At 38.1% G+C, this 23,801-nt stretch overlaps 1 pseudogene; it reads left to right on the forward strand.

Annotated features, from left to right (window-relative positions):
- Positions 1–15,114: 15,114 nt before the first annotated feature.
- On the forward strand, positions 15,115–22,040 carry LOC114501382 (annotated as a pseudogene).
- Positions 22,041–23,801: the final 1,761 nt, after the last annotated feature.

The following is a 23,801-nucleotide window of genomic DNA, read 5'->3' on the forward strand; positions in this document are numbered from 1 at the left end:
TTTATGATGGCCATTCTGTCTGGTGTGAAGTGGTATCTCATTGTGGTTTTAATTTGCATCTCTCTGACAGCTAGCGGTATTGAACATCGTTTCATATGTCTTTGGATTTTCTGTATGTCCTCCTTGGAGAAGTGTCTGTTCAAGTCCTTTGCCCATTTTTTAATTGGGCTGCTTGTATCTTAGAGTGAAGTCGTGTAAGTTCTTTATATATTTTGGAGATTAAACCCTTGTCTGAGGTATCATTGGCAAATATGTTTTCCCATACAGTTGGTTCTCTTTTTATTTTGATACTGTTTTTTTAGCTGTGCAGAAGCTTTTAATTTTGATGAGGTCCCATTTGTTTATTCTTTCCTTTATGTCCCTTGCTCTAGGAGACGTCATTAAAAAATTTCTGAGTGAAATATCTCAGATTTTCCTACCTACATTCTCCTCTAGGACTTTAATGTTGTCACAGTTTATATTTAAGTCTTTTTTCCACCTTGAATTTATTTTTGTATAAGGTGTAAGTTGGTGCTCAAGTTTCATATTTTTGCATGTACCTGTCCAGTTCTCCCAACAACATTTGTTGAAGAGGCTATTTTTATTCCATTTTATGTTGCTGCCTCCTTTATCAAATATTAATTAACCGTAGATACCTGGGTTTATTTCTGGGCTCTATGTTCTGTTCCATTGGTCTATGTGCCTGTTTTTATGCCGGTACCAAGCTGTTTTGATCACAGTGGCCTTGTAGTATAGTTTACTATCTGGTATTGTGATCCCTCCTACTTTACTCTTCTTTCTCAAAATTGCAGCAGCTATTCAGGTCGTTTATGGTTCCATATAAATTTTTGAAGTGTTTGTTCTATGTCTGTGAAATACGCCATTGGTACTTTAATAGGAATTGGATTGAATGTGTAAATTGCTTTGGGTAGTATGGACATTTTGATGATATTAATTCTTCCAATCCATGAACACGGTATATGTTTCCATTTCATTGTGTCTTTTTTGATTTCTTTCCTCAGTGTTGTATAGTTTTCTGAATACAGGTCTTTTACCTCTTTGGTTAGGTTTATTCCTAGGTATTTTATTTTTCTTTTTGCAATTTAAAATGGGATTTTTTCTTGATTTCTGCTTCTGCCGTTTCATTGTTGGTGTACAGAAATGCCTTTGATTTCTGGATATTGAATTTGTATCCCGCTGTTTTGCCAAATCCATGTATTAGGTCAAGCGGTTTTTTGGCAGAGTCGATAGGATTTTCTATGTACACTATCATGTCATCTGCAAACAGTGACGGTTGTGTTTCCTACTTTCCAATTTGGATGCCTTTTATTTCTTTTTCTTGTCTGATTTCTGTGGCTACAACTTCCAGTACTATATTGAATAGAAGTGGTGAAAGTGGACAGCCTTGACTTGTTCCTCATCTTAGTGGAAAAAATTTTAGTTTTTGCCCATTGAGTATGATGTTGGCTGTAGGTCTCTCATACATGGCCTTTATGATGTTGAGGAATGCTCTCTCTATTCCCACTTTGCTGAGTGTTTTTATCATAAATGTGTGCTGTACCTTATCAAATGCTTTTCCTGCATCTATTGATATGATCATGTGGTTTTTGTCTTTGCTTTTGTTTATGTGATGTATTACATTTACTAATTTGCAAACATTGTATGATCCTTGCATCCCTGGAATGAATCCCACTTGGTCATGGTGTATGATCTTTTTAATGTATTGTTGGATGTGGTTTGCCAGTATTTTTTTGAGGATTTTAGCCTCAATGTTCATCACCAATATTGGCCTGAAGTTTTCTTTCTTTGTTGTGTCTTTATATGTTTTTAGAATTAGGATGATGTTGGCCTCATAAAAGAGTTTGGGAGTCTCCCATCTTTTTGGGTTTTTTGGAATAATCTGTTAAGGATAAGGGTCGGCTCTTCCTTAAATGCTTTGTAGAATTCTCCTGTGAAACCATCTGGTCCAGGGCTTTTGTGTGTTGGGAGTTTTTTGATTACTGCTTCAATTTCTTTTGTTGTTATTGGTTCTTTCAGGCTTTCTGCTTCTTTTTTACTGAGTTTTGGAAGATTATATTTTTCTAGAAATTTGTCCATTTCACCTAGGTTTTCAAATTTCTTGGCATACAGTTCTTCATAGTAATTTCTTACAATCCTTTGTATTTCTGTGGTATCTGTTGTAATCTCTCCTCTTTCATTTCTGATTGTGTTTATTTGGGTCTTCTCTCTTTTTTCTTGAGCCTGCTTAAAGGTTTGTTGATTTTGCTTATCTTTTCAAAGAACCAGCTCTTGGATTCATTAATCCTTAGAATTGTGCTTTTAGTCTCTATGTCATTTAATTCTGCTCTGATCTTGGTTATTTTCTTCCTTCTGCTTGCTGTAGGCTGTGTTTGTTGTTGTTCCTCAAGTTCTTGTAGATGTAGGGTTAGGTTGTTTGTTTAAAATGTTTCTAACTTTTTTAGGTGGGCCTGCATTGCTATGAACTTCCCTCTCAGGACTGCCTTGGCTGTGTCCCATAAGTTCTGGGTTGTTGTGAGTTCATTTTCACTTGCTTCCAGAAACCTTTTGATTTCTTCCCCAGTTTAATTCTTGACCCATTCATTGTTTAATAGTGTGTTATTTAATCTCCATGATTTTGAGTGTTTTGGGTTTTTTTCCTTCAGGTTGGTTTCTAGAGTCAGTCCCTTGTGATCTGAAAAAATGCTTGGTATGATTTCAATTCTCTTCAAATTCTTGAGGCTTGTTTTATATCCTATCATGTGGTCTATCTTGAAAAATGCTCCATGTGCATTTGAAAAGAATGTGTATTTATCTTTTTTGGGAAGAAGGGCTCTGTATATATCAGTTAAGTCCATTTCACCTAGGGTATTGTTCAATGCCTCAATATCTTTGTTGATATTTTGTTTGGAATATCTATCCATTTTTGATAGTGGGGTGTTAAAGTCTCCCACTATAATTGTGTTGCTGTCCATATCTGTCTTGAAGTCCTCTAAGATTTTCTTTATGTATTTGGGTGCTCCTATGTTGGGTGCATATATATTTACAATATTTATGTCTTCTTGGTGGATTCTTCCCTTGAGTATTATAAAATGACCTTCTGGGTCTCTCTTTATGGCCCTTTTTTGGAAGTCTATTTTGTCTGATATGAGTATTGCTACCCCAGCGTTTTTTTTGCTGTCCATTTGCTTGGATAATTTGTTTCCAGCCCTTCACTTTCAGCCTGTGCAGGTCTTTTATCCTGAGGTGTGTCTCTTGTAGGCAGCATATGTGTGGGTCATTTTTTGTTATCCATTCAGCTATTCTATGTCTTTTGATTGGAGCATTTTTCCATTTACATTTAAGGTTATTATTGATAGATACTTATTCATTGTCTTTTATGTACATGTGTTCCTTTCTCTCTGTCTCTCTTTTCCTTCCTTTCCTTAAAGCAGTCCTTTTAGCATTTCTTCTGGAGCTGGTTGGTGGAGGTGTATTCTTTTAGACTTCTTTTGTCTGGGAAGCTTCTTAGTTTGCCTTCTATCTTGATTGAGAGCCTTGCTGGGTAAAGTAGCCTTGGTTGCAGACCTCTGGTTCTCATTACTTGGAATATTTCTTGCCATTCTCTTCTGGCTTGGAGTATTTCCATTGAGAAGTCAGCTGTTAGCCTTATTGGGGCTCCCTTGTATGTTACTTCCTGTTTCTCCCTTGCTGCCTTTAATATTCTCTCTTTGTCTTGCTATTTTGCCATTTTAATTATGATGTGTCTTGAGGTGGGCCTCTTTGGGTTCCTCTTGATTGGGACTCTCTGTGTTTCCTGGATTTGTGTGACTTTTTCTCTCATAAAATTAGGGAAGTTTTTCATCATTACTTTTTCAATCCCTTGCTCTTCTTCTTCTCCTTCTGGTATCCCTATTATACGGATATTATTACATTTCATATTGTCTTGCATTTCCCTTAATCCCTCTTCATTTTTTCTGAGCCTCTTTTTCTTTTCTTGCTCTTTCTGGGTGTTCTTTTCTACTTTGTCCTCTAGCACGCTAATCTGATTTCTGCTTCATTATCTTGCTTTTCATTCCTTCTACTGTGTTCTTCACTTCAGAAATGGCATTCTTCATTTCCTCTTGGCCCTTGGTGATAGTTTCTACTTCCTTTTTCATGTTTACATAGTTTGCAGTGAGATCGTTGTAGCTTCCCTTTAATTTTTGGTAGCTCATTGTGAGTTCATTGAGCTTCCTGATAATCATTGTTTTGAACTCACTATCTGATAGTTGAGTTGCCTCTATTTCATTTAGCATCTTTTCCAAGGCTTCTTCCTTTCCCTTCATTTGGGGATTGTTTGTTTGTTTTCTAATTGTTGGTGGGATTCTTCTTGTTAGCCTCTGTTTCTTAAATTGATCTGTTCTGATTCCCTGTGATTATGGTGTGAACTTCTGTGGTGGAATCCCTGTGAGATTCAGTGGTGCAGTCTCCTTCGTGTATCCTGGTGTTCACAACTTCCCCCTACTCTTCTTTGTGATCAGTTGGAGGAGTAAGGCAAAATGGTTTAAGACAGCAAGACAGTGTTCTATGATATTTACATTAGCAACCAGTAGAGAAGAGATGGGATATCCTTTGGCTACTTGTAGTGTTAACTGTGATCTTCCACCCCACTAGCCATGTTTTAGAAAGGGTGGAAAGAAGGTAAGACTTTTATTGGGGATGAAAGGATTGTGAGTTGGATCTAGAAAGCTGTGAGGCTGTGGGAGGTCAGATTCTGATGTAGGGTTGGAATAAAGATTAGTAAATAGGAATAGTGTATAAAAGAATAGAGACAACCCCCACAATAATATAGTTCAGGAAATTGTGAAGTGGGCTGAGATCAGGTAGGGGTATTGAGTAGTATTTACAATTGTATGAAGTAGGTCTTATTTACTGTAATATTAAAGCAACAATTGTGTGGCAGAATCTATGAGATCTAAGTAACAAGAATAAGGAGTATAGAACCTTGAGAGGTATACTAATGGAACACAAATGAAGGATAGTAAATTATCAACACACTGTGACTGCGATAACAGGGGGAACCTATCAAATGACAGTATAACCAGCCAAGCAAAGAAGATTATACAGAAAGAAAAAGAATACCAAAATACTATTAAAATAAAAAATGTTAGAAAAGTGAGAAAAAGATAATACAAATTTGCAGTAACTTGCAAGCTCAAAAAAAGCGGGGGAAGCAGAAGATGGAGTGCAGGAGAGATGAATTTGGAGTGAAAGGAATATTATTAGGGTGAACGGAAGAGAAGCATAAGGGATTGGGAGATATAAAGATAATAAGAATTGAAAAATAAAAAGTCACTTAAAACACAAGATAGAATCAATCAACCAACAACAGTCAAAAAAAAAAAAAAGGCAAAAAACCTCTTGTTGGTTTCTAACTAGCTAGACTAGTTTTTCTGGTCTTGCTGGCCTCAGCAGGCTGAGGGGCATTTGAAATGCTTATCACTCTTCCCAGTCAAAACTCAGTAAGTCTCTTGGGTACTGCCCTCAGGGCCAGCAGGACCCTCTCCCCAGAGCCAATCTGACTTTCCCCTACAGGACCCTGGGCTCTCTGGAACACGCTCTCTAGAGCTTACTGCCGCTGTCTCCTGGGCTCCGGGGTCCCACAGAGCTCCTGCATGTTTTCCAGGTTCACGATGCAAACTCTGGGGATCTCAATGAGACGAGCCCTTCCCCCAAATTTCACCGTGGTGGGCGCTGTTCTCGGGAAGCATGTGCATCTTTTCTGGATTATTGGTGCAAGCTCTGGGGATCTCTGGGGATCATAAAGGGGCGCGCACTTCCACTATTCAGTTTCGAGCTCTAGGACCCCCCCAAGTGCCCAGTCCCTTCCGGGTTCACAGCTTGAGAATCAGGATTCCCGAGGGGGTGTGCACTTCCACAGTTCACCACTGCAGGCTCCGGAAACCTGGGCACGCCTGCGCCCTTTCCTTGCTCAGGGCTGCGAGGTCTGGGTTTTTCACCAATCCACACTCCCACTGGGCTGGGGGCACTGGCGCACTTCCAGACCACCCCTGGTCGTGCAGGCTGGAAGCACTCACTTCTCCCAGGGCTGTGGGTGGGTGCTCCCAGCCCCTGGGCGATTGTCCGCGAGTCCAACTCCCCTCTCTGTGCCTTCAAGCCACAAGGTCTTCCCTGGTGGTGCTCAACCCCCACAGTCCGGGGAGGGAGCAGTGACTCTGCTGTCCCGGATGCCCTGAGGCAGACCTGGGATCACTGAACCTGGGGGCTGCAACCCCCCTGCTCGCCACGCTGATCCCTGGGTCCCTGTTGTCCTGAAGCAGTCTCCTTACCATCTGGTTTTTCAATGTCCGCTATAATTTTTGATGTACTGCTTTCAAAAATGTTTTGGTAACCTAGTCTACTTGCTCTGTTCCTCCACCGATCCGCAAGTTTCTCTCCCCTGCAGAGAAGCAGAAAATCACGCTCCCTGGAGCAAAGCTGCCATCTTTGAACGCCCCCCATAAGTATTTTATGCCATGGCTTCGGAATCCATAGATGATTATTATCTAGTACATTTTTTATTTTTCACAGGATATGAAATGCTTAATTTCTGTTTCACCATTCCTCTGCATTTAGCAACTAGAATTCTTTTTTTAAAAAAAAGACTTTATTTAATTGTTATGGGTTAAATGTTTTATTCTCCCACCCAAATTCAAATGCTGAAGCTTAAACTCCTAATAGGATGGTATTTGGAATGAGGCCTTTGGAAGGTAGTTAGGGTTAGATGAGATCATGAGAGTGGGGCCACATGAAGAAATTAGTGCCCTTATAACTAGATACCAGAGCTTGCTTTCTTCCCACTGAGGAAAGAACTATACAAGTTCTGTCCAGAAGATATCTAGTCATATAATATGAAAAAGAGACACTTACTGAAGATAATACCAGATACAAGAAACATTGTACAGAGGACAATGACCCCTCAGTACCCTTCAAAGTAGATACCTTGGGACCTCATACAGTTCTCTCAGCCTCCTGGCATATGCTATTTTCCTAAATCTCACCGATAGTCTGCAATCTCTTTAGTTTTGGAATAAGCCAGAAGTTGCAGGGTACCAAACCTGGGCTGAAGAGGGACTGAGTCACCTGGGTGATTTGATGTTTCACCAAAAGGTGCATGAGACATAATGCACGAGTGGACACATTGTCATGATGAAGCTGCCAATCACCAGTTGCCCATAGCTGTGGCCTTCTGAATCATCCCAATAGTTTCCACAGAGGAACATTCAAGCTTAACGCAAAATTTGATACAGGTTTGTTCCTCTGCTCACCTAGTCATTTTGAATGCAATGGCTACATAGTATGCATGCTCACTCAATGGTGTATACTGCCCCCACTGACTAGTACAGTGAAGTTGTCATTGTTCACATATGTGCAATCCAGCCCACTCTCTTTGGCTGCCAGGTTACATCGATGTTGCACAGAATGTTCTCATATTAACAATGGCTGGACCTTTTCTTGACAGATTTTGTGCATGGACAACAGAGAAGGGCACCACCTTCTGCAAGCCAGGAAGAGAGTTCTCACAAAAAACAAAACAGCTTTGCCCTGGTGGGCATGGTTCAGTTGGTTGGGCTGTCATCTCGCAAGGCAAAATGTCACTGGTTTGATTCCCAGTCAGGGTACATGCCTGTGTTGCAGGATTGGTCCTCTGTCAGGATGCATGCGAGAGGCAATTGATTAATATTTCTTCCCCTCTCTTTCTCCCTCCATTCTCCTTTCTCTAAAATAAATAAATATATATTTTTAAAACAGCCAGCAATTTGATCTAGCACTTCCATTTCTGAAGAAGTGAAATATAAATTTCTGCTGTTTAAGCCACACTGTCTAGAATATTGGTAGACTAATATATTCAAAAACCCTAAATATGTTGCAAAAACCCTAAAATATGTTGTAGTATCTAGCAACTAATGCTTGATACTATCCTTTTATTTATTAATTTTCTGAATAACTAGATGATATTCTAATAACATACATTGTGAGGTATATTATTAACATAGTATTTTAAAATTTTGATTATATATGTGTATATTTATTTAAAATATTTTACTCATTTGTGTCCACTATTTAGAAAACAAAAAACAAATGGAAATTGCGCCCCGGCCAAGTTGCTCAGTGGTTTGAAGAATGGTCCCATACACCAAAAGTTTATCCCCATCAGGGCACATACCTAGATTGAGAGTTCAATCCCTGGTCAGGTATGGATGGGAGGCAACTGATCTATGCTGCTCTCTAACATTGATGTTTCTCTGTCTCTGCCTCTCTCTCTCTGTTTCTCTCTCCCCTCCCCACCCTTCTGAAAATCCATAAACATTTCTTCAGGTGAAGATTAAAAAAAAACAAAACAGAAATTGTTGCAAGTTAAGCCACATAAACTAATTAACTACTCATTTCCTTTTACCATGAACATATCAGTATTTGATAGCTTTTGTTCTTTTTGGAAAAATAATATATCCCATTCTTATCTTTTTACATTTTCTACCTAATATCTAGAATTAGCCATTTTCCAAGGAACTCCAGTTTCTATCAGTGAAGAATAGTATAATATTTAGAGGCTATAATCTGACTGTTGGAGATAGGAGCAAAAATACCTTTCTAAAAGGAAAAAATATGTTATTAACAAATACAAATTTATTTTAGGCAGATTTTCTTTATTTGTAAACAAGTAACTTTTTCATTTACAAAGATGATACTACTAGTATCATTAATATGACATGGAATCATGTTTAACTTTTGAGTGGGTTATGAAGACTTTCTTGCTGGAGAATGTGTGTGTGTGCATGTGTGTGTGTAACTAATGGTGTGCCTAATTTAGATTAGTACATCTGGATTATGGTTGATATGTATGGCCACAGAATCAAAAGAATTTGGTGGCTCATGCAATGATGAAATTAATTACATGAACATCATTAAGTCACACCACTTTTGACTGGCAAATCAACTATGAAAATGTACAATTTAATCAACAAATTTGAATATTTGGAGAAAAGTAGTAAGGGATATATAGGGAGCAGAAATAAAGAGCATATGAATCAACATTCAATGAAGACTGTGGGTGAGGGAAGAATTGACTTCAAGGGGCCATGAGGGACTGAACTAATACAAATGTTCTATACGTTTATTTGGTGTTACAGGGGTGTGTGCTTTTATGACCTCACCAAGTACATTTACAGTGAGTTTGTATTAATGTATGCACATTGTATCTCAATATACTGACTTCAGAAAATTATTTGGAAATCACAGTCAAATTCTTATGCTGAACATTGCCCTCTTCATACATAATAGATTCTGGGCAGGGATACCCAAGTGATGCTGTTGAGAACTAGTTACCTCATTTTACAGATGAAATAGGGGGAAAGGAAGAAAAATTGGGTGACTATAGGCATATACCCAAAGGATAACCAAGACAAGGATGAGTCTCCAGACTCCAGTTTAATGATTTTCTTATAGTAGCAACAAATTGAACTCACTGGCCTCTGAGTCTAAACTAGGAGTCATTTTTGAGCCTTATAATAATAAAAATTTTTACTATCTGCTTGTGAAAAACTAATTAATCTGAAACTATTATCAGTTATTTTTAAATCCATTATTTATTTATTTTAAACCTATTTTATAGGAATCTGTGATGTGTGTATATGTATATATATATATATATATATTTAAACACATGCTCATTTCTATGTAGTTGTAAAGTTTCAAATATTAACTTCTTTTTACATTACATTTGTTAAACATGGTTAAGAGCCAGGTACTGTATATTGTCTTCATTTACCTTTTATAAGAATTCTATGAGGTAGGCACCATTATAATCCCTTGTCATATTCTCTTCACTTTAAGCCATCCATATGTCATACAAACTTTGAGGGACACAAAAATGGTTACATGGAAAGAGATATCATATTTTTTAATAAAAATGCTCAATATCATAAATACATAGTATTCCTTTAAAAATTATAAATTTAATGCACTCCTCCACCCAAAAACTAATCAACTTTATTGGAAGGTCAGGAACTACACAAATGGATTCTTCCTGTGAAAAAGCAAAGAAGCAAGATAGGAGGATTTAAAAAAATATTTTTATTTATTTTTATTTTTTTATAATTAAAAATATTTTTATTGATTATGCTGCTACAATTATTCCATTTACTCCCTTTATTCCCCTCTGCCCTGCAACCCCACTTCCACCAGCATTCCCTCCCTTAGTTCATGTCCATGGTCATGCATATAAGTTATTTGGCTTCTACATTGCCTATACTATTCTTACTCTCCCCCTGTCTATTTTCTACCTACCATCTATGCTACTTATTCTCTGTACATTTTTGCCCTATCTCCCCCTCCGACTCCCCCTATTCATAACCCTCCACGTGATCTCCATTTCTGTGTTTCTGTTCCTATTCTAGTTGTTTGCTTAGTTTGTTCTTGTTTTTGTTTTAGGTGTGGTTGTTAATAATTGTGACTTTACTGTCATTTTACTGTACATATTTTTTATTTCATTTTTCTTAGATAAGTCCCTTTAACATTTCATATAAGGGTTTGGTGATGCTGTACTCCTTTAACTTGTTTCCCTTATTTGGGAAACAGTTTATCTGCCCTTCCATTCTAAATGAAAGCTTTGTTGGATAGAGCAATCTTGGATATAGGTCCTACCCTTCCAGGACTTGGAATACTTCTTTCCAGACCCTTCTTGCCTGCATGATTTCTTTCAGAAATCAGGTGATAGTCTTATGGGAAATGCTTTGTAGGTAACTGTCTCCTTTTCTCTTGCTTCTTTTAGGTTTCTCGCCTCATCTTTAATCTTGGGTAACCTAATTATGATGTGCCTTGATATGTGTTTCCTTGGGTCCATCATTTTGGGGACTCTCTGGGCTTTCTGGATGTCCTGGAAGTCTATTTCCTTTGCCAGATTGAGGAAGTTCTCCTTCATTATTTTTTCAAATAATGCTCAATTTCTTGCTCTTCTTCTCCTTTTGTCACCCCTATCATTCAGATGTTGGAACATTTCAAGTTGTCCCAGAGATTCCTAAGCCTCTCCTCACTTTCTTGAATTCTTGTTTCTTCATTCTGTTCTGGCCGAATGTTTATTTCTTCCTTCTGGTCCAAACTATTGACTTGAGCCCCAGTTTCCTCCCCTGTCACTGTTGGTTCCCTATACATTTTCCTTTATTTCACTTTTCATAGCCTTCACTTCTTCCTCTATGTTGGGACCATACTTAACCATTTCTGTGAGCATCCTGAACTCTGCATCTGATAGGTTGGCTATTGCTTTGTCACTTAATTGCATTTTTTCTGGAGCTTTGATCTGTTCTTTCATTTGGGCCCTATTTTTGGTCTCAGCACACCTACTGTGTATTAAGGAGCAGAGCCTTAGGTATTCACCAGGGTTGGACAACCCTCTTAGCTGTGTTGTGGTGCTGTATGTTGGAGAGGGTTCTGAGAGGGGACAGTGAGGCCTGCTCAGCTCTCTGTGGGCTTCCAGTCCCTTCTGCTGCTGCCCACAAGCAAATCGGGCCCTTCTGGTGCTGACTCCCAGGTAGGTGGTTTTGTGTACATTGAAGAACTTTGGGAGAGACTTTTATGCATTCTAGGAGAGTTTGTGGGTCTCTCCAATGAACTCTCCTGTGAGGCTAGGAGTTTCTCCTGCTGTGACAACCCCCACATGTTTTTTTAGTTAGAGTGTTTGAGGCTTTATTTCCCTGTGCTGGAGCCCTGGGTTGCAACAGTTGGTCTTGCTTCACAATTGTTCCTCCCAGTCTATCTGCACACAAATGTGGGACTGCCCAGTATGCCAGCTGCTGCCTTGCTGAGAGTCCTGTCCTCTCAGCTGCCCATCTCCACTCCTCCTGTGGGTCTGGATGAATGTTTCTTCTTTAACTCCTTGGTTGTTGAACATCCATATAGTTCAATTTTCTGTCAGTTCTGGTTGTTTTTTTTTTTTTGTTTTAAATTTGTTGTTATTCTTCTTTTGGTTGTATGAGGAGGTACAGTGTATCCACCTATTCCCCCATATTGGCCAGAAGTCAGAAATATTAAATAAATTTAATTATTTTAGAAACATTATGCTGGCTTTTCCAGGGGAGAAAATACTTTCCAAATCTATTTTTAGAATGTTTTGCCTAAAGTAAATTGATTTAGATAAGATTGTTAAATAGAGAGGAATCCTGGTATATGAAATGGTTATTAACTAGTGTGAATCAGTTTGAGAAAAACACAACATAATAAATTATAAATAGCATCACTGTGTTTGGGATTTGTACAAATGTAATTTAAAAATAAGGATATTGAGAAGTCCAAGAATATCTGAATTCCATGACCATGCAACCAATTAAGACAGTGGAATATTTTACATTAGTTTAACTGAAATTTATATTTAACATTATTAAATTATAAACAAGTTATGTCAACAGAGTGAAAGGCTTGTTCAAATGTGGGTCCCTATTGTTTAATTCTTTATCTTGTGAGGATCAGGTGTCTATAGTTCACCTTGGCGACCACGAGGTGGCACTCTGACATCCATGGGAGCACAAACCAGCCAACTGCTTTTCTTGGTTTCTGGAATTCTGAACTATCAACCACCTTCTTAAACAAAAATACGCTTTTCCCCATCTTTGGCAAAATGTATTCGTGGAAATAGCTAATGATTTCAAGTTCTTTGAATCCTCTCTCCAAAGTTCTTTTTAATTTTCCCTTATGGCATTTACTGAACACACTCTAATGCTGGAACTTAGCTTTAACTGGGGATAAATCCTGGCCACATTCTTAAATATTAGGTAGTTTCCAACCTTTTAAAGTCTCTCAAGTGGACCATGGCTTCTACCAAATTTGTTTCACAATGATTAATTTTCAATAATATCAGCAACAGAAAAAATATTGTAGCAAATTTCTAGAGACAATTTCAACAATATGCATGTCCAAGTCAAAATCCAGCACTGATGTTCTAGTCTGCTCCTGTAAATCCTTTCTGAAATTCTCTCAGTAGAGTATTCCTGATGACAAATAATCTATTTTTCTTCATTTTATTACTATGAACATTAATCCCTCTGAATTTTATGATTCCAAACTCTATTGGAACAAAATATCTTTTAACAACCTATTGCATCAGGATCGCTACATTTTTCACTTAATTAAATAGCAATTTAAATGTTACCATTTATACTCCTTAAAGGTATAATGTTAAAAGAACTTTGTATCTTTGATCCTTCTCCAAATCTTTTACAAATTCAATTATGTAAATCAAAATATGGGAACTTCTGTTACCTTCTAAAACCCATGACAACTCTGTTCATCTGAGGGTATGTGGGACATAAATCAGCCTGCACTTTGTGAAGTTTTTTATATTATAGCTGAACTTGCCTTTAAAATATGAAAGGGAAATTTATTTAACACAGTATGATTAAAATAAACAAAATCTACAAAAGCTAAGATACAAAGTGTTTTATACTAAATTAAAAAAACACTTATTTAAGCCCTGGCTGGCATAGCTCAGTGGATTGAGCGCGGGCTGGGAACCAAAGTGTCCCAGGTTCGATTCCCAGCCAGGGTACATTCCTGGGTTGCAGGCCATAATCCCCAGCAACCTCACATTGATATTTCTCTCTCTCTCTCTCTATCTCCCTCCCTTCCCTCTCTAAAATAAATAAATAAATAAAATCTTAAAAAAAAACAAAAAAAAACACTTATTTGGTAATAAGAACTTCTGTGTTTCTCAAAAATAAAACATAGGCAAAGACAGAAAATACCATTTGCTCCACAGTGTTTCTCATGAGTGGGTTAACAGAGAAATTATTTTCACAAGAAAAATTTTCAGAATGTGCATACTAAAGATGACTAAATGTTCGGTATTCCAAATGCAAAACAGTCCCAAAAATATTTCAAGTACACATTTTAATTGGAAAAAGACTGAATTGACATGGTTTTCACTTAGCGAATTATTCAGATCAAATTTCTGCTTTGGTATGTATGGATTACCTCAACAGTATTTCAATGGCATGACAATTGCATTTTAATTAAAAAGAATTGAGCAATATGGCTTCGTTCTTGTTTCTTACAATGGTAGGACAGGACTTTTCTTTGGGATTAATACATTTATATATCTCAGTAAATCATCTCTAAATTTACTGCATTAGAGAAAATTCTGTACACTAAATTGATGACTTTAGATGTGCCTATCTCTCTACCTTAGTTTAGTAAAAATCAATTCTTTAATTATCTTCATGGAAAGTATCCAGTGAATTCAGAATTTTACTTACATTTTGTTTTTGGCTTTGTTTTATTACTTTTCAATAAAGAAGTTTCTGAAAGTAACTCTCCATAGAACACTAGGTGAAGCACATCAGAACGAAAGAATCTCTAGGACCTTACTGGGACATTTCAAAAGCATGGTAGACAAGACAGAACTAAAGGTGACATGCTTCAGCCAAGGCAGCCTGAAGACATTTGACACATTGACAGAGTGATAACTGGGTAAGTGAGAGGAGCATTTTCCTTTTTCCAGTAATCATTATGCCTGCCCTCTTTAATTTTTTAAAAAATAAGCAGTGCTTGTAAGAGAAAGACAAAAATGGGAAAGAAAGACAAATGACTTAACTAATTCGCTGTCTCTCGTGGTTTTTGACAATTGTGTACTGAATTGTGTACTGAAAAAATGAATTTTGGAATCATTTAAGAATATTTTATCTTTCTCAGTAGTGGATTAATAAAAACCTTAGTGAATATATGAATATACATAAACAACTCATTTTATAAGGCAAATTCCACTGTTATCAGATGTTCAACTGACAAAAAAACAATAGAATTTTATAAACAGCTTTAAAATATTTAGAATATTTGGCTGGAGGTTTGTAGCGGGTATGGCAGGTGTGGGGCTGCTGGCAGCTGCTCAGCGCTAACTGACAAGCCCAGGCCACTGTGGGTGGCGAGCCATGTCCTTTTCACTCTCCTGACCTGGTTGGGACCTCCCCCTCCTTACCCTCCACTCCCAGGGGTCCAGCACCCACTGCGCTGGAGCTCCACACTCTGTGCCTGCCCGGCACAAGCCTGTGAGGCAGAGCTTAACAAAACCTGTGGGCTCCTTACCAAGACCTGCGCAGACTGGTGAACAACCTCCGGCCCCACAAGGCTTGTGGTCTTCTGAACCCAATGGCCATCTATACAAACAATGAGGTCAGCCTGCATGATGTCGAGGTCTATGGCTTTGACTGTAACTATACACTGTCCCAGTATGCAGGCTCACTGCATCCAGAGATTTTCAGTGCTGCTTGTGACATCCTGGCTGAGCACCACAAATACCCTGGGGGCTATTTGGAAGTATGACTACAACTAGTGCTTTGCCATCCATGGCCTCCACTATGACATTCAGAAGAGCCTTTTTATGAAGATTGATACCTTCCATTATGTGTAACTGGGAACAGCCTACAGGGGCCTGCAGTCTGTGCCAGATAAGGGGGGGGTACCTACTTATATGAGGGAATCCAGCACATCCCATTGTACCAAATGAGTGGTTTCTATGGCAAGTGTTCCACCATCAAGCAGTTCAGGGACATCTTGCTGCCAGAGATGGCACTGCTCTCCTGCATGGTGGATTTCTTAGGCCTAGAGTCTGACCAAGCACATCTCTACAAGGACGTAATGGACAACATTTGAGACATTTGTATGAAAGGTTTCACATAACAGTAGATGGATTGATACATGGAGAAGTACATCCTGAGAGGGAATGAGACATATGCTGTCCTGAGCAGCCTGGTCCATGGGAAAAAGCTATTCCTTGTTATTAACAATCCTTTCAGTTTCGTGGAAAAGAGAATGGGTCATGTGCCATCCTCTTTTGGGGTGGGTGCCAACTTGTGATGGCTCTTTGATGTGGTGATTGTCCAGGCAGATAAGCCCAGCTCCTTCACTGACCTCACTTAAGCCTTTTAGAAAACTTGATGAGAAGGGCTCACTTCATTGGGATCAACTGCCTGGAAAAGGACAAGATCTATTAGCAGCGAAACCTGTTTGATTTCCTGCATCTGACAGAATGGTGCAGCCAGCTTTTGCTCTACTTTGGAGACCACCTCTACAGTGACCTGGAGAATCTCGTGCTGTCACAGAGCTGTCACACAGGTGCCATCATCCCCGAGCTGAAGCATGATGATGTGCTCCACATCATCAACAGGAGCAGTACACGAACTTTCTGGCATAGCAGCAGGAGCTCACCTGACTGCTGGAGCATATGCACACCTACCAGGATGCCAAATCCTGCTCTGGGGAAAGTGCTGGGTGCCTGGAAGAAAGAGAGGCAGGAGTTGAGGTGTATCACAAGGACCTCTTCAGCACTCAATTTGGAAACATCTTCTGCACCTTCCACAACTGCACCTATTTCTTGAGGTACCTCCTGTGACCTCTACATGTTCTCCCTCAGCTGCCTGCTCAACTACCAAGTGGACTTCACTTACCACCCTGTGCCATACATGCTTGTAACAGGAGGTGCTGCCCTGGGTGGACCAGCTCTTCACTGGCTGCATGAAGACATCCTTCCCCAGAGACATGGCCCACATCTGCTGGGAGCACCTCTCGTGTCCAGAAGAGACCCCAGTCCTTCCTGCCCCACCCACTGTTGAGATGAGCAATAAATTGGTCTCACACCAAAAAAAAATAATAAATAATAAAATGAAATATTTAAATTATTTTACTTTATGTTCTCTAGAAAATTTGTATTTATACATTATTTAGGTTATCTACTGTGGTATTAGGAAAAATATATAACAGCATATTAGAATTCTCATTTACTCTTTGGCCAGAAAGTTATTTTATAAAATAATATTCAGAAGACTATTGAATACATTTAATAAGCAACCTTAATTTTTATTTGTATTTTTTACTTTTCTTGAATTTTTTATTTTAATTGTTGTTTAAGTACAGTTTTCTGTCTTTTACTCCCATGCCAGATCCCCCACCTCCCTCCCATTTCCACCCCAACTAATTTTTGTCCATGTGTCTTTTATACTTGTTCCTGTAAACCCTTCCCCTTTTCCCCTGAAACTCCTTCCCTTTTCCCCTCTGGTCACTGTCAGACTGTTCTCTATTTCAGTGTCTTCAGTTATATTTTGCTTGCTTGTTTGTTTTGTTGTTTAGGTTCCTGTTAAAGGTAAGCTCATATGGTATTTGTCCCTCACTGCCTGGCTTATTTCACTTAGCATAATGCTTTCCAGTTCCATCCATGCTGTAGTGAAGGGTAGGAGCTCCTTCTGTATAGAATTCCATTGTGTAAATGTACCATAGTTTTTGATCCATTCATTTACTGATGGGCACCTAGGTTGCTTCCAGCACTTGGCTATTGTAAATTGTGCTGCTATGAACATTGGGATGCATAGGTTCTTTTGGACTGATGTTTCAGGGTTCTTAGAATATAATCCTAGCAGTGGAATTGCTGGGACAAAAGGAAGACCTATTTTTAGTTTTCTGAGAAAATTCCATACTGTTTTCCATAGTGGTTGTACCAGTCTGCAACCCCACCAACAGTCCACTAGGGTTCCCTTTTCTCTACAACCTCTCCAACACTTGTTGTTTGTTGATTTGTTTATGATGGCCATTCTGACTGGTGTGAAGTGGTATCTCATTGTGGTTTTAATTTGCATCTCTCATAGCTAGAGATACTGAGCATCTTTTCATGTGTCTCTGGATCCTCTCTATGTCCTCCTTGGAGAAGTGTCTGTTCAAGTCCTTTGCCCATTTTTTAATTGGGCTGCTTGTATTCTTAGAGTGGAGTTGTGTAAATTATTTGTATATTTTGGAGATTAAACCCTTGTCTGAGGTATCATTGGCAAGTATGTTTTCCCATACAGTTGGTTCTCTTTTCATTTGAGAAGAAATGAATACTGTTTTCTTTAGCCATGCTGAAGCTTTTTATTTTGATGAGATCCCATTTGTTTATTCTTTTCTTTATGTCCCTTGCTCTAGGGGTCATATTAGTAAAAATGTTGCTGTGTGAAATATCTGATATTTCCCTGCCTATGTTCTCCTCTAGGACTTGAATGGTGTCACAGTTTATATTTAAGTCTTTTATCCACCTTTAATTTATTTTTGTGTATGGTGTAAGTTGGTGCTTAAGTTTCATATTTTTGCATGTAGCTGTCCAGTTCTCTCAAAACCATTTGTTGAAGAGGCTATCTTTCTTCCATTTTATGCTACTGTCCTCTTTGTCAAATATTAATTGATGGTAGAGAGTTGGGTTTATATCTGGGCTCTCTGTTCTGTTCCACTGGTCCATGTGTCTGTTTTTATGCCAGTACCGAGCTGTTTTGATGACAGTGGACTTGTAATACAGTTTGGTATCAGGTATTGTGATCCTTCCTACTTCGCTATTCTTTCTCAAAATTGCAGCAGCTATTTGGGGTCATTTATGGTTCCATATAAATTTTTGAAGTGTTTGTTTTATGTCTGTGAAATATGCCATTGGTACTTTAATAGGTATTGCATTGAATGTGTAAATTACTTTGGGTAGTACGGACATTTTAATGATACTAATTTTTCCAATCCATGAGCACAGTATATGTTTCCATTTGTTCGTGTCTTCCTTGATTTCTTTCTTCAGGGTTGTGTAGTTTTCTGTATACAGGTCTTTTACCTCCTTGGTTAAGTTTTTTTCTTTTTGCTATATCTAAAGGGATTTTAGTCTTGATTTCTGCTTCTGCTGTTTCATTGTTGGTGTACAGAAATGTCTTTGATTTCTGGATATTGACTTTGTATTCTGCTGTTTTGCCAAATTCATTTATTAGGTCAAGCTGTTTTTTGGCAGAGTCGATAGGATTTTCTATGTACACTATCATGTCATCTGCAAACAGTGACTGTTTTGTTTCCTTGTTTCCAATTTGGATGCCTTTTATTTCCTTTTCTTGTCTTATCATTGTGGCTAAAATTTCTAATACTATATCGAATAGAAGTGTTGAAAGTGGGCAACCTTGTCTTGTTCCTCATCTTAGTTGAAAAGATTTTAGTTTTTACCCATTGAGTGTGATGTTGGCTGAAGGTCTCTTATATATGGCCTTTATTATGTTGAGGAATGCTCCTTCTATTCCCACTTTGCTGAGTGTTTTTTATCATAAATGGCAACCCTTAATTTTCAAATAACTATGCTTCATGTTTAAAAAAGAAAGAAAGGGCTTCCAGCCAAGATGGAGGTGTAGGAAGATACAGTTTGCCTCCTCCCACAACCAAAAGAAGAATAACATATTTTAAAACAAAAAACAACCAGAACTACCAGAAAATCAAACTGTATGGAAGTCTGACAACCAAGGAGTTAAAGAAGGAACATTCATCCAGGCTGATAGGAGGGGCAGAGATGGCAGCTGGGGTGGAGAGGACCCACAGTACAATAGCTGGAGGACTGGGGCAGGCGAAGTGGTGACTGGCAGAGTGGGCAGTCCCACCTTTGCATGCAGATAAACCTGCAGGAGCAACTGGGCAGCAGGACAGACTGCGCAACTCAGAGTTCCAGCATGGGGAAATAAAACCTCAAAGCTCCTGACAGAAAACATCTGTGGGGCTTGTGGTGGCAGGAGAACCTCCCAGCCTCACAAAGAGTTTGTTGGAGAGGCTCACAGGGTCCTAGAACATACACAAACCTACTCACCAAAGAATCAGCACCAGAAGGGCCCAATTTGCTTGTGGGTATAGGAGGAAGTGACTGAAAGCCAGCTTAGAGCTCAACAAGTGGCATTGTTTCCCCTTGCACCCCTTGCCCACACATAGCACCACAACACAGCCAAGAAGGTTGTCCAACCCTGGTGAATACCTAAGGCTCTGCTCCTTAATACACAGTAGGTGTGCTGAGACCAAAAATAGGGCCCAAATGAAAGAACAGATCAAAGCTCCAGAAAAAATGCAATTAAGTGACAAAGCAATAGCCAACCTATCAGATGCAGAGTTCAGGATGCTCACAGAAATGGTTAAGTATGGTCCCAACATAGAGGAAGAAGTGAAGGCTATGAAAAGTGAAATAAAGGAAAATGTATAGGGAACCAACAGTGACAGGGGAGGAAACTGGGGCTCAAGTCAATAGTTTGGACCAGAAGGAAGAAATAAACATTCGGCCAGAACAGAATGAAGAAACAAGAATTCAAGAAAGTGAGGAGAGGCTTAGGAATCTCTGGGACAACTTGAAATGTTCCGACATCTGAATGATAGGGGTGACAAAAGGAGAAGAAGAGCAAGAAATTGAGCATTATTTGAAAAAATAATGAAGGAGAACTTCCTCAATCTGGCAAAGGAAATAGACTTCCAGGACATCCAGAAAGCCCAGAGAGTCCCCAAAATGATGGACCCAAGGAAACACATATCAAGGCACATCATAATTAGGTTACCCAAGATTAAAGATGAGGCGAGAAACCTAAAAGAAGCAAGAGAAAAGGAGACAGTTACCTACAAAGCAGTTCCCATAAGACAAGGTTGTTTAATGCATTTGCACCAAGGGTCACATCAGCCTTGTGGTTCCCTTCGAAGGGCCAAATGCAATTTTAGGACTTTTTATAAGTTATAAATGTAACTAGGGGCAAGGAGCTCAGCACTGCCACCAGGTAGAAACAATATGCCAGGCTGGATAATGCAAGATGGAATGCTGGATTCAGGCCATGGGCCTTGTGTTTGCCACCTGTACCATAAAACTATTAGCTGGTTTCTCAAAAGAAACCATGCAGGCAAGAAGGGGCTGAAAAGAAGTATTCAAAATCATGAAAGGCAAGGACCTACATCCAAGATTGTTCTATCCAGCAAATCTATCCTTTAGAATGGGAGGGTAGATAAAGTACTTCCCAGATAAGGTCAAATTAAAGGAGTTCAGCATCACTAAGCCCTTAATATATGAAAATTTAAAGGGACTTATTTAAGAAAAAGAAGATGATAGAAAATATGAAGAGCAAAATGAAAACAAACACAACTATCAACAACGAAACCTGAAAAACAAAACAAAACAAATTAAGCAAACAACTAGAACAGGAACAGATTCATAGAAATAGAAATTTTGTGGAGGGTTATCAGTGGGAGTTGAGAGAATGGGGCAAAAGGTACAGGGAATAAGAAGCATAAATGGTAGGTAGAAAATGGACAGGGGGAGGTTAAGAATAGTATGGGAAATGTTGAAGTCAAAGAATCTATATATATGACCCATAGATATGAACTAAGGTGGGGGAATTATGGTGGGACGGGATGTACAGGGTGGAGGGGAATAAAGGAGAGAAAAAATTGGATGATTGTAGTAGCATAATCAATAAAATATATTTTAAGAAAGGAAAAAATAAAACAAAAAGAAAGAAAATAACAATGCAATGCTATAGTGTGTGCAAAAAAAAAGAAATCCATAATTTAAATAAAGACAACATCAGGTTCTGAAATAGATTTTTGTTTTCTTTATAGGAGGGGAATGAAATTTTTTATTTAATAGAGTACATATCCCGAGATAATTTCAAAGTATTTTCACTTAGAAAATTGCACTGCTATTACATAAAAATTTTCAAAGCTTGCCATAGCTTTGGAAGAAATGATGAAAATTACTATTGCACAACCTTCAGGTTTTCTTTGTTTTACAAAGGGCTAAGATGGCATTTTTGTCATTTTTTTCAGCTCTGGTCTTTCATCATAAATATCAAAGCATGCAATTATACCTTCTCATATCCTACCATGCTCTGCCTGTTTTCCTATTTATGCTGACAGTGTTTTCTCTCTTTTTCACAATATTTTATTTTGTTTATCGAAATTTTAAAAAGAATCTTACAATTTGCTGAATGAAATAAATTGTTAACATAATCAATAGTGAAAAACATTTTAGAAACAATAATTATCCATTTATTAAAGACAACATCAGATACAGAGAAAAATACTCTACCAGGCTGTCACATGCACCATATTAATAATAGGGTGATTTTCCCCAAGGGTAGGAATTTATAATTAATGTTTATTATGAAAACTAGGCTTGCCTAATTCCATGCTGTCTTGAATTTTCCTGTTTTCACCTTACTTCTCATATTAAATCTGTCTTCTATCTCAATTTTTGTCTCTAGACCTATGGTTCCTAAATGTTTATCTACTATACATATCTTAAATTATAAACATGCTAAAGAGATCAATGTGATAAATTAGCAATAATTTTCTATTTAATTCCAGAAGCTATAAATTAAAATAGTATGCAAGATAGATCCAGGCAACAGCCACAATAATGGTTTTGTACACAGTATGTCTCCTCTCTAAGCATCAGATAAAATTCTGAAAAGTTATAAATCAGATCACTATACCTATTGGAATTTATCTCCACATTTGTTTCCATTAATATTTCAGAGATTATATTTATTAGAAAAGGCAAGTTGTTCCTCAGTATAATAGAAATTACTCTTAAGCATCTGATTATTCACTGAAAGGAGGGAGAAGATTATATAGCTGGGTTCTGGTCCCGGATAGGCTTAAATTGAAGTCCCTATTTTTTTCATATATAAACACCTTTTACCAAGCTATTTATCCTCTGGAGGATTCAATGTCCTAACTGTAAAAGTAGACACAATAATATTGGCAACTTCATAAAGACATTGGGAGAATTAAATGAGAAAATACATGCAAAGAATTTGTCCCAATGTCAGGCAAATAATGAATTCAATTCTTTACTTATACCTCATATTAACTACTATTATTTTGCTGATTTTGTCCATTTAATATATTTAGTTTATGCATGTGAGAAAATTTTGATGTATAATTACATAAATTAGGTGCATTTTATGAAGAAGTATGGACATTCCTACCTCAGTAATTTAGCTGACTTTAGAAAGCTGAGCTCAGACCAGAGAGAAGTCTGCTGCTTTGATCTAAGGTAAAGAGGTATTGTAGACTAGAGTAGGGAAAAAAACTAAGCGCAAAGAGATCAAGCAACACATACCACAGAAATGAAATAGTGAGGGATTGAAAAATAGCAATGAGAAAGGACGCTGAACTTGGTAAAAACTGGACAACATTCAAGCACATGAAACAAGGGGAACAGCACATGCATGTTGGAGTTTGAAAATAATTAGATGAAAAACATCAGAGTAAGATTTTCTTACAGTGGCTTTGAACAATTTGTTCTCCCTGAGTTAGAACATTTAAAGGCTCATTTATATTGCATAAGATGGCCAAAGACATGATTTGTGTGGGAAGAACACTAAGTTTGGGATCTGGGCCTATATTCAGGTTCACCCTCCTCTTTACCAACAGTAGTCTGTTTAACAAATCCATACCCTCTCTGATCTTGTTTCTTTGTAAAACTGAGAACATCTGGGACTGTGGTGAAGAGAGAGTGAGTCATGTCAAAATGAAAGAGAAGAGGAAGACATGGTCAATGAAAGGCACTACACAGGTGGCAAATAAAGAAGGGCCCACTATAGTATTCTGTCAGAGTGAAGAACCTGAGACATGTAGCATGTCCATCACTGAAGGAATAATAAAGTAAAAATCTGATATCCATACTGTCAAACATTTGTTGGACATTGAAAGCATCTAGTCATCTCTTTAGTTCCCAAATGAATTGTTTTGTTGGAAGAAAAGAGAAAGATGTAAGAATATGTGTTTACAAAGACCCCATTCTTAAAATTATTTTATTTATTTATTTATTTATTTTAGAGAGAGAGGAAGGGAGGAGGAGAGGGAGATAAACATCAATATGAAAGAGAAACCTCAATTCATTGCCCAAACTGGGAACAAAATCCACTACCCAGGCATGTGCCCTGACTGGAAATCAAACCAGGGACCCTTTGCTTTGTGGGACAACATGCAACCAACTGAGCTACACTGGTCAGGGCTATAAAGATCACATT

The sequence above is a fragment of the Phyllostomus discolor genome, chromosome 7 (assembly GCF_004126475.2).
Source record: "Phyllostomus discolor isolate MPI-MPIP mPhyDis1 chromosome 7, mPhyDis1.pri.v3, whole genome shotgun sequence".
NCBI lineage: Eukaryota > Metazoa > Chordata > Mammalia > Chiroptera > Phyllostomidae > Phyllostomus > Phyllostomus discolor.